At 40.8% G+C, this 9,554-nt stretch overlaps 1 long non-coding RNA gene across 1 annotated transcript; it reads right to left on the bottom strand.

Annotated features, from left to right (window-relative positions):
- Positions 1-2,569: 2,569 nt before the first annotated feature.
- LOC134624743 (uncharacterized) lies at positions 2,570-8,914 on the bottom strand. The gene is made up of 3 exons (XR_010093640.1): positions 8,836-8,914; positions 3,047-3,133; positions 2,570-2,926 (listed from the first exon to the last, which is right to left on the bottom strand). It is a non-coding gene; the product is annotated as an uncharacterized LOC134624743 (long non-coding RNA).
- Positions 8,915-9,554: the final 640 nt, after the last annotated feature.

Here is a 9,554-nt window from a genome sequence, read left to right as displayed (position 1 = left end):
GGGATTTTTCTCCTTTTCGATTATTGCATGCTTTTGGTTTGTTGTGTTTCTGTGTGAGGTATAGGTCACGCCCATGTGTTAGTCGAGATTCCACTCCAGTCCAGCTGGCAGCTATTTGGAGTTGAGTACTGGGAGAAGTTGATTGACATGGATCTGGGTCCTTCTCTATAAAGAGGAGAGAAAGGAGCACTAGAGAGAAACAGGAAGGATGACACCAAAGGGCTAAACAATATAGAAGCAGCACATAAATCACTTCATAAACCCAACCCCATGACACACTGCTCTCACTCACATAATCTGCCTTCATAAAATAAACATATCAGTATCTGCACTTTTATTGGTCATACTTTTCCTGTATTTACTTGGTATCGGGGTAGTTTCAAGTTTTCTAGTATTGCACAATACTACTAAAGATATACTCGATTATGAAATATCATAGCCGAAAGCAGAACTTCTATGAGGAAGCTGTGGCAGTGCAGAAAGGAGAAGTTACAAGCAACCTGGCTTTAAAGCTCTGTGGCTTATAAGAGCTCCGTCAAGAGTTTAACTTGTAAACCAAAAGCCTACATTTAGTTATGCACCATACATTTTGCTTATAAATTAAATTAAAGCTGCAAATATTTTCTCCAGAGTAAATTATTGCTGCTGATTATAAAGGGCTTATTAAAAAAACACTTGTACTTCCTGACCTTGCTTCCTGTCATTTGTGCAAAATGTATGGGAACCTGTCGACATTAACGGTACAACAGTTTGCTTTTCAGACAGTTTATTATCAAGTAGTTTGTCATGGCAGCAACATTTTAAATGTTTAGTGAGCTAAAGGAAAAAAGGGACGTTCACCACCAGGACTGGATCTGAGCAATGCTTCCAAAGACTCTACAGAGAGCAAGGCCAGAGAAATGAATTTTGATGGGTGAGCAGTTTGTCTGTGGCATCCAAGTTTTTCTTTTATCTTTATTGGCTGGGACAGTAAAGTAGAGGGAACCATCTGCAGGAAACACCCCTGCCACAATTTAAACCCAGGCTGCCGCAGCAGAGATTCTGGCTCTTGGTGCATGGGTCACATACTTAGCCTATAATCAATTCAAACTTCCAATTCAAGCAAGGGAGCTGCTCACTCATCACTGCTGTGTTTAATTGTTATAACTTATTAGCTCAACCTACAAAGAGTTCATCAGGATGTGAAAAACTGAGCGTCTGATACTCAAAATGTTTTCAAACCCCTACTAAATGTGTCCCTCAGTGCCTACAGCTTCATAGAAAATAACTGAATGCACTAGGTATTCATGTTAATTCTGTCTTATCTTTATATCACCAATTAACAACAGCAGCCAACTCTAGGCATCTGTGTATAGTAGATAAACCAAAGGAAAACCACAACCATTAGACAATGCCCTGCTCACAGGGAAGAAAGAACTCCATTTAAACAGGAAGAAAACAGCGGCAGCTTTATAAATCATATAAAATGTGGGGTTTTTTTTGTTTTTTGTTTTGCTTTTTCTATGACCCACGTCTGTTTCAGTCTCACATTCGAGTTCGAGTTGTGTGGTGGCTGCTGTTTGTGAAGCTAAGTGTTTCCAGAGGTTTAATGTTATCAACAGTGAACTCATGTGACAGGAGCCCCATCTTAAAGACTTAGATAGCCTTTCTAGTGGCCTGTCATACTAAACATCTGTGGTGACAAGTTTAGTTTAGGTCTTCTTCTCGTGTGTTTGCAGAGCTCATCTCTTTTATTTCCTGCTGTTAAATTGAGGACAGTGTGCTGCCTCAACGTGAGACAAAGCTAAGCAAACCCACTCAGCACTTGTTCTGTTCTTCTTGTTGTTCTGTTCTGCAGTCTGAAGACAAATAGTTTTTATATACTGTTTAAACATTAGCCCAGACCACTTTGTGGCTTTACATCCTGTTTACAGCTATGCAGACTAATGATGGATGGAAGCAGACTTTAAATGTGATTTGAGACCATTTCAAAGTTCACTGACAGATTTAACAGGAGGAGCTCTGAGCTGGATCAGGAAACATGACCAGAGGGAAGTTCGGTGTGAGTCACATGTTTATGAGGTTTAGTGAATTTAGTGACGCTTCATGTCTGTGCTGAGAAGCTGCCACGAGAGACTTTTTCAGTGTTTTTGTTAAGAAAGAATAACAAACATTCTTGCTGGTTTCTGGGTGATATAAAAATAAATATGTAAATTAAACAGCCGCAACTATATGCTTTAGCAAAAAGGAACATTTAAAGCGGAATCTTAAAAGTAGAGCTGGGGCCGCTTTGGTCTCAAACGTGCACATCCTGTACTGAAGGGTTTTTCTGTGCAGTTTTCAGCCACTCATCGCTTTTTTGAGTCTGTGGTTATTCCTTTTTTCTGTACTGCTCAGAGATGTGTATCAGTTAGCCACAACTAACAAGTCAAGTTTTCCATTTAATGTCTTTTTGAACCCTTGAGAGAAAAACAGAGTTATACAAACATTTATTAGTCCTTCAGAGAAATTACATCACTGCTGCAGGAGATGACAAATATGAATACAATATAAATAACAGTAAAGTTATCAAAGATACAAATCACATGAACATATTTATATTATTTATCATTGCTGATTTTGTAACAAACACATTTAAAGCACCAGTTATAAATAGGATGTGATATTTAAGCCACATAATTTAGCCAAAAACGATGAAACATGATTCCTTATCGTCATTCGTTATGAGAAAACAGAAGAATGACACGTAGTTACTTAGAGAAGCTACTGCACTGCTGCTCCATATGCATCATTATATTGAACACCACCAGAGCTCAGTGATTCTGTGTGGATGTCCTCTGGCCTGTGGTGCTGGGGGACCAGTTAGAGACCAGCAGCTGGACATGAGTGGTTGGACTGGTGGACTACTTCAGTAAGGAGTAGATGGTGTCTGTCTCTGGTTTAAACTCTGAACACAAACACAGTTCAAACAACGTTACAGTATTGTTTTTGACAGAGATTAGATTTACTGAGCTTCAGTGAAGATGTGGTTTGCTCAGCTCTGTACAAAGTTAAAGAGCAGCTGTACCTTTGGGACTACTTGGTCTGGTGGTTTTTGGTCCATAGCAGACGTCGGCTGTTCTCACTTCTGAGTAGATTGTAGTTGAATCGCTCTCTGCAGAGTAAAACACAGAAATTAAGAATTTACACACATAACATTACTGTTATTTTCTATACTGCAGCTATGGCAAAATATTTGTCCTGTTCTTCATGAAGAGATTAAGTAATAATCTTTTTATAGCTGCATAGTTTCTCCCCCCCTTCTTAGCAGCTCTTCTGTGAAACAGTAACCACACAGAACCTTGGGGGGATGTTTGCATAAAAAGGAGGGCAGACGACCACAAAGCTGCTGTCTTCTTTCAGGCTGACATATTTCACCAAAGATCAAAAAGCAAACTTGTTCTGACAACATGAACACTCTTACTGTCTGATCTGGAATCAGCAAGAGGAAGTAGTTTGTGTGGTTTTTAAACTGAATTTTAAAAAGTCAGTACTGACTCATTGGTGTGTTCAGTCTCTTTATGCCCTCCTGAAACACATGAGTCCCACTACTGATCTGTCAAATCCATTATGAACATGTACTGTAGTCTCTCAAGATTTACACTCCATCTTGCTTCCACAAACACTCAGAACAAAGTTAAAAAATAATTTAATAAAATGATTAAAAGAGCTTTAAAATATTTTTGGAAATGCCTCTTAATTATAAGTACAAGTGCTTAAAAAGGATACAGAATTTATTCAATGTTTGGCAAAAACACATTGTTCCTCTAGAATTCCAGGTTGAACCAACAGATAGACTCTGTTCATTGCTGCAGTGGTGTTGTAGGAGGTTAGAAGCGTGATCACATGCTATGGGCCTCTTTTCTTAAAAAGGAGACGTCACCACCCCAGGCTGACAATCAAGAGGGGAGGGGTAGATGACAAGTGCTTGACATCAAGTGATTGTCAATCAATAATTAACTCAAGTGATTTAAATCAAATAACTTAAAAACTTAATTAAAAAAATTATGCTGTACATCTATACTGAAACTCAGTTTGTATGACCCTCATGTGCTTCCATGTATTGCTAACAATGTCAGGGCATGCCCCTAATGAGACTGCAGATTTTGTCCTGGGAGATCTAGTTCAGGACATCACTTAAGATCTAGACCAAGGGTCCCCAATCCCAGTCCACGAGGGCTGGTGTCCCTGCAGGTTTTAGATGTGTCCTTGATCCATCACAGCTGATTTAAATGGATAAATTACCTTCTCAACATGTCTTGAAGTTCTACAGAGGCCTGGTAATGAACAAATCATGTGAATCAGGTGTGTTGACCCAGGGTGAGATCTAAAACCTGCAGGGACACCGGCCCTCGTGGACTGGGATTGGGGACCCCTGATCTAGACAGTCTGCGATGCAACTATGAAGCTTCAGATGGACTGAAACATAACATCCCAGAGATGTTCTGTTGGATTTAGGTCTTGTGAGCGTTAGGGCCAATCAATGGCATCAATTCCTTAATTCTTCAAGGAACTCCCTGCATACTCTCACTACATGAGGCAGGGCATTGTTGTACACCAGGAGGAACCCAGGACCCACTGCACTAGCATAAAATCTGACAATAGACATTCACACAAGTGACCTGCTGGAAACCCTATCACTCCTCCAGTCCTGCTGCATACCTAAGGAAGAGAACATAATTACCACACACATGGTGTGCTGCTGTACCCCTGGCACTGAGCCCTGAGCCATCCAACCCATCTCCTCCCTAAACCAGATCCACAAACCATACTCTGCCATCACATCACCTATGTGAGGCTGCATCTGTTCACTGCCCAAGTGGTACCCTGAACCATACCTCCATAACCATAACTACCAGAAACCTCGAAGCACAGGCCGAGGGGGCGGTGTGGCAGCAATTTTTCTCACCAGCCTATTAATTAACGAAAGACCCCGACAGACTTTTAATTCATTTGAAAGCCTGATGCTTAGCCTTGTCCACCCCAGCTGTAAAACTCAGAAACCAGTCTTACTTGTTATCATCTATCGTCCACCTGGACCTTACACAGAGTTTCTCTCTGATTTCTCAGACTTTTTATCTGACTTAGTGCTCAGCTCAGATAAAATAATTATTGTGGGTGATTTTAACATCCATGTAGATGCTAAAAATGACAACATGGCATTTAATCTGTTATTAGACTCAATTGGCTTCTCTCAAAATGTAAAAGAACCCACCCACCACTTTAATCACACTCTAGATCTTGTTTTAACATATGAAATAGAAACTGAACATTTAACAGTGTTTCCTGAAAACCCTCTGCTGTCTGATCATTTCCTGATATCATTTACATTTACAATAATTGATTACACAGCAGTGGAGAGTAGACTTTATCAAAGTAGATGTCTTTCTGAAAGCGCTGTAACAAAGGATAATCCACCCACTGTTATCATCTTCAATGCCCTGTACCAACATAGAGCAGAGCAGCTATCTGAACGCTACTCCAACAGAGGTCGATTTTCTTGTTAATAATTTTACCTCCTCACTACGTACGACTCTGGATACTGTAGCTCCTGTGAAAACTAAGGTCTCAAATCCGAAGTCCCTGACTCCATGGTATAATTCTCAAACACGTAGCCTAAAGCAGATAACTCGTAAGCTGGAGAGGAAATGGCGTGTCACAAATTTAGAGGATCATCATTTAGCCTGGAGAAATAGTTTGCTGCTTTATAAGAAAGCCCTCCGCAAAGCCAGAACATCTTACTATTCGTCACTGATTGAAGAAAATAAGAACAACCCCAGGTTTCTCTTCAGCACTGTAGCCAGGCTGACAAAAAGTCAGATCTCTTTTGAGCCAACCATCCCTTTAACGCTAACTAGTAATGACTTCGTGAACCTCTTCACAAATAAAATTTTAATCATTTAAGAAAAAAATATCAATAATCATCCCACAGATGTAATATTATCTACAGCTACTTTTAGTACCATTGATGTTAAGTTAGACTCTTTTTCTCCAATCGATCTTTCTGAGTTAACTTCAATAAGTAATTCCTCCAAACCATCAACGTGTCTTTTAGACCCCATTCCTACAAAACTGCTCAAAGAAGTCCTGCCATTAATTAATGCTTCAATCTTAAATATAATCAACCTATCTCTAATAATCGGCTATGTACCACAGGCCTTCAAGCTGGCTGTAGTTAAACCTTTACTTAAAAAGCCATCTCTGGACCCAGCTGTCTTAGCTAATTATAGGCCAATCTCCAACCTTCCTTTCACATCAAAAATCCTTGAAAGAGTAGTTGTCAAACAGCTAACAGATCATCTGCAGAGGAATGGCTTATTTGAAGAGTTTCAGTCAGGCTTCAGAGCTCATCACAGCACAGAAACAGCTTTAGTGAAGGTTACAAATGATCTTCTTATGGCCTCTAACAGTGGACTCATCTCTGTGCTTGTCCTGCTAGACCTTAGTGCTGCATTTGATACTGTTGACCATAATATCCTATTAGAGCGATTAGAACACGCTGTAGGTATTACAGGTACTGCACTGCAGTGGTTTGTATCATATCTATCTAATAGACTCCAATTTGTGCATGTAAATGGAGAGTCCTCTTCACCCACTAAGGTCAATTATGGTGTTCCACAGGGTTCAGTGCTATTTACATTATACATGCTTCCCTTAGGCAGCATCATTAGAAGACATAGCATAAATTTTCACTGCTATGCAGATGACACGCAGCTCTATCTATCCATGAAGCCAGGTAACACACACCAATTAGTTAAACTGCAGGAATGTCTTAAAGACATAAAGACCTGGATGGCCGCTAACTTTCTGCTTCTTAATTCTTTCTTCTTTCTTCTTCTTAATTCTTAATTCTTCTTAGCTCGGCCCTGAAAATCTTAGAAATATGGTATCTAAGCAGATCCTTACTCTGGATGGCATTACCTTGGCCTCCAGTAACACTGTGAGGAACCTTGGAGTCATTTTTGACCTGGACATGTCCTTCAATGCACATATTAAACAAATATGTAAGACTGCTTTCTTCCATTTGCGCAACATCTCTAAAATTAGAAATATCCTGTCTCAGAGTGACGCTGAAAAACTAGTTCATGCATTTATTACTTCCAGGCTGGACTACTGTAATTCTTTATTATCAGGAAGTAATAATAATAATAATGGATTGGATTTATATAGCGCTTTTCGGGGACCTCACAGCGCTGTACAATTCCACTATTCATTCACTCTCACATTCACACACTGGTGGAGCCAAGCTACAGTTGTAGCCACGGCTGCCCTGGGGCAGACTGACAAAAGCGAGGCTGCCATATCGCGCCCTCGGCCCCTCTGGCCATCACCAGTAGGCGGTAGGTTAAGTGTCTTACACAAGGACACAACGACCGAGACCGACAGCCTTCCGATTACAAGACGAACTGCCAACTCTTTGAGCCACGATCGCCAAAGTCCTGAACGTCCTGAAAAGCTTTCAATTAAACCAAAATGCTGCAGCAAGAGTACTGACAGGGACTAGAAAGAGAGAGCATATTTCTCCTGTTTTGGCTTCCCTTCATTGGCTTCCTGTTAAATCCAGAATTGAATTTAAAATCCTGCTCCTCACATACAAGGTCTTAAATAATCAGGCCCCATCATATCTTAATGACCTTGTAGTACCATATCACCCTATTAGAGCACTTCGCTCTCGCTCTGCAGGCCTACTTGTTGTTCCTAGAGTATTTAAAAGTAGAATGGGAGGGAGAGCCTTCAGTTTTCAGGCCCCTCTTCTGTGGAACCAGCTTCCAGTTTGGATTCGGGAAACAGACACTATCTCTACTTTCAAGATTAGGCTTAAAACTTTCCTTTTTGCTAAAGCATATAGTTAGGGCTGGACCAGGTGACCCTGAATCCTCCCTTAGTTATGCTGCAATAGACGTAGGCTGCCAGGGATTCCCATGATGCATTGAGTTTTTCCTTTCCAGTCATCTTTCTCACTCACTATGTGTTAATAGACCTCTCTGCATTGAATCATACTTGTTATTAATCTCTGTCTCTCTTCCACAGCATGTCTTTATCCTGTTTTCCTTCTTTCACCCCAACCGGTCGCAGCAGATGGCCGCCCCTCCCTGAGCCTGATTCTGCCGGAGGTTTTTTCCTGTTAAAAGGGAGTTTTTCCTTCCCACTGTCACCAAAGTGCTTGCTCATAGGGGGTCATATGATTGTTGGGTTTTTCTCTGTATCTATTGTTGTACGATCTACTGTATAATATAAAGCGCCTTGAGGCAACTGTTGTTGTGATTTGGCGCTATATAAATAACATTGAAATGAATTGAAATTGAATTAATGGTTTCAGGTAGTGGACCCTGAAAGAGTTTTACAGGCAAAGGTTAATTAATTGCCCCTTTTCTCTGCTTTTCATATCACTGTATGTAATCTGGGCATCAACAGGCACCAACATCGTGACCACAGCTCCTGCTAGCTGTGACCTCCAAGTCATCTATTTAGACCAAATGTTCTCAACCTCCACCAGGATGCAAGGAAAAGCATTCCTCACATGGGAGTTAAAAGCCTCTGCCACATATTCCCAATTCCTTTTCATTAATCTTTAGGTTTTCCAGGTCTGCCTGACAGCCTTTTCCACCATCTTAATTAATTCATCACTTGGTGTCAATCACAACAGCACTGATACAACAACAAATTGGTGAAACTCATAATATTCTCCTCAGCTTATAAGGAAATGACAGCATGCTACTTATGGTGAACAATATTTTTTTAAAAGCCACTAAACCAAATATTTAGTGTCTGGCTATAAAATTAAACCATGATGGAAACGAAGAAATGCAGCAGTACCTCTTATCTTTAATTCACTGTGTTTCTCCTTGACCATAATTTGTCCATAACTGACATCTTCTGCAGCTGGATCATTCTCTGCAAAATACAACACACACAAAGGACATCACTGGGATGGAATTATATATACTGATATCCCATAAATGTAAAGCAGTACAGTTATACAGTACAGTGCAATATGTGGTGTTTAATGTGTGTAAACATGGAGAGTTGAGGCAATTTTAAACAAGTTTCTAACCATTAAATACATGAAATTATTTGAATCGAATGGTAAATGGCCTGGCTTTGTATAGCTCTTTACATGTTCCCTAAGGACCCCAAAGCGCTTTACACATCCAGTCATCCACCCATTCACACACTGGTGATGGCAAGCTACATTGTAGCCACAGCTGCCCTGGGGCGCACTGACAGAGGCGAGGCTGCCGGACACTGGCGCCACCGGGCCCTCTGACCACCACCAGTAGGCAAACAGGGGTTAGTATCTTGCCCAAGGATATTTGGCATGTAGCCAGGAGGCAGCCTGGGATCGATCCACCGACCTTCTGATTAGTGGCTGACCTGCTCTGCCACCTGAGCTACAGTCACCCCCGAATGGTAATAAATTAACACCAGATGAATGTTATGTGTCTGAAAATAGTTTATGTGTCAATGTGCTGTTAATGGGGTGAAAGGGTAATCTGTCAACCTGCATAGCACCACACGGATGCAACTGTCATCAA

Source organism: Pelmatolapia mariae, linkage group LG3_W, assembly GCF_036321145.2.
Source record: "Pelmatolapia mariae isolate MD_Pm_ZW linkage group LG3_W, Pm_UMD_F_2, whole genome shotgun sequence".
Lineage (NCBI taxonomy): Eukaryota > Metazoa > Chordata > Actinopteri > Cichliformes > Cichlidae > Pelmatolapia > Pelmatolapia mariae.
The sequence above is the reverse complement of the archived record's forward strand: the minus strand, read 5'-3'. Positions and strand labels throughout refer to the sequence as shown.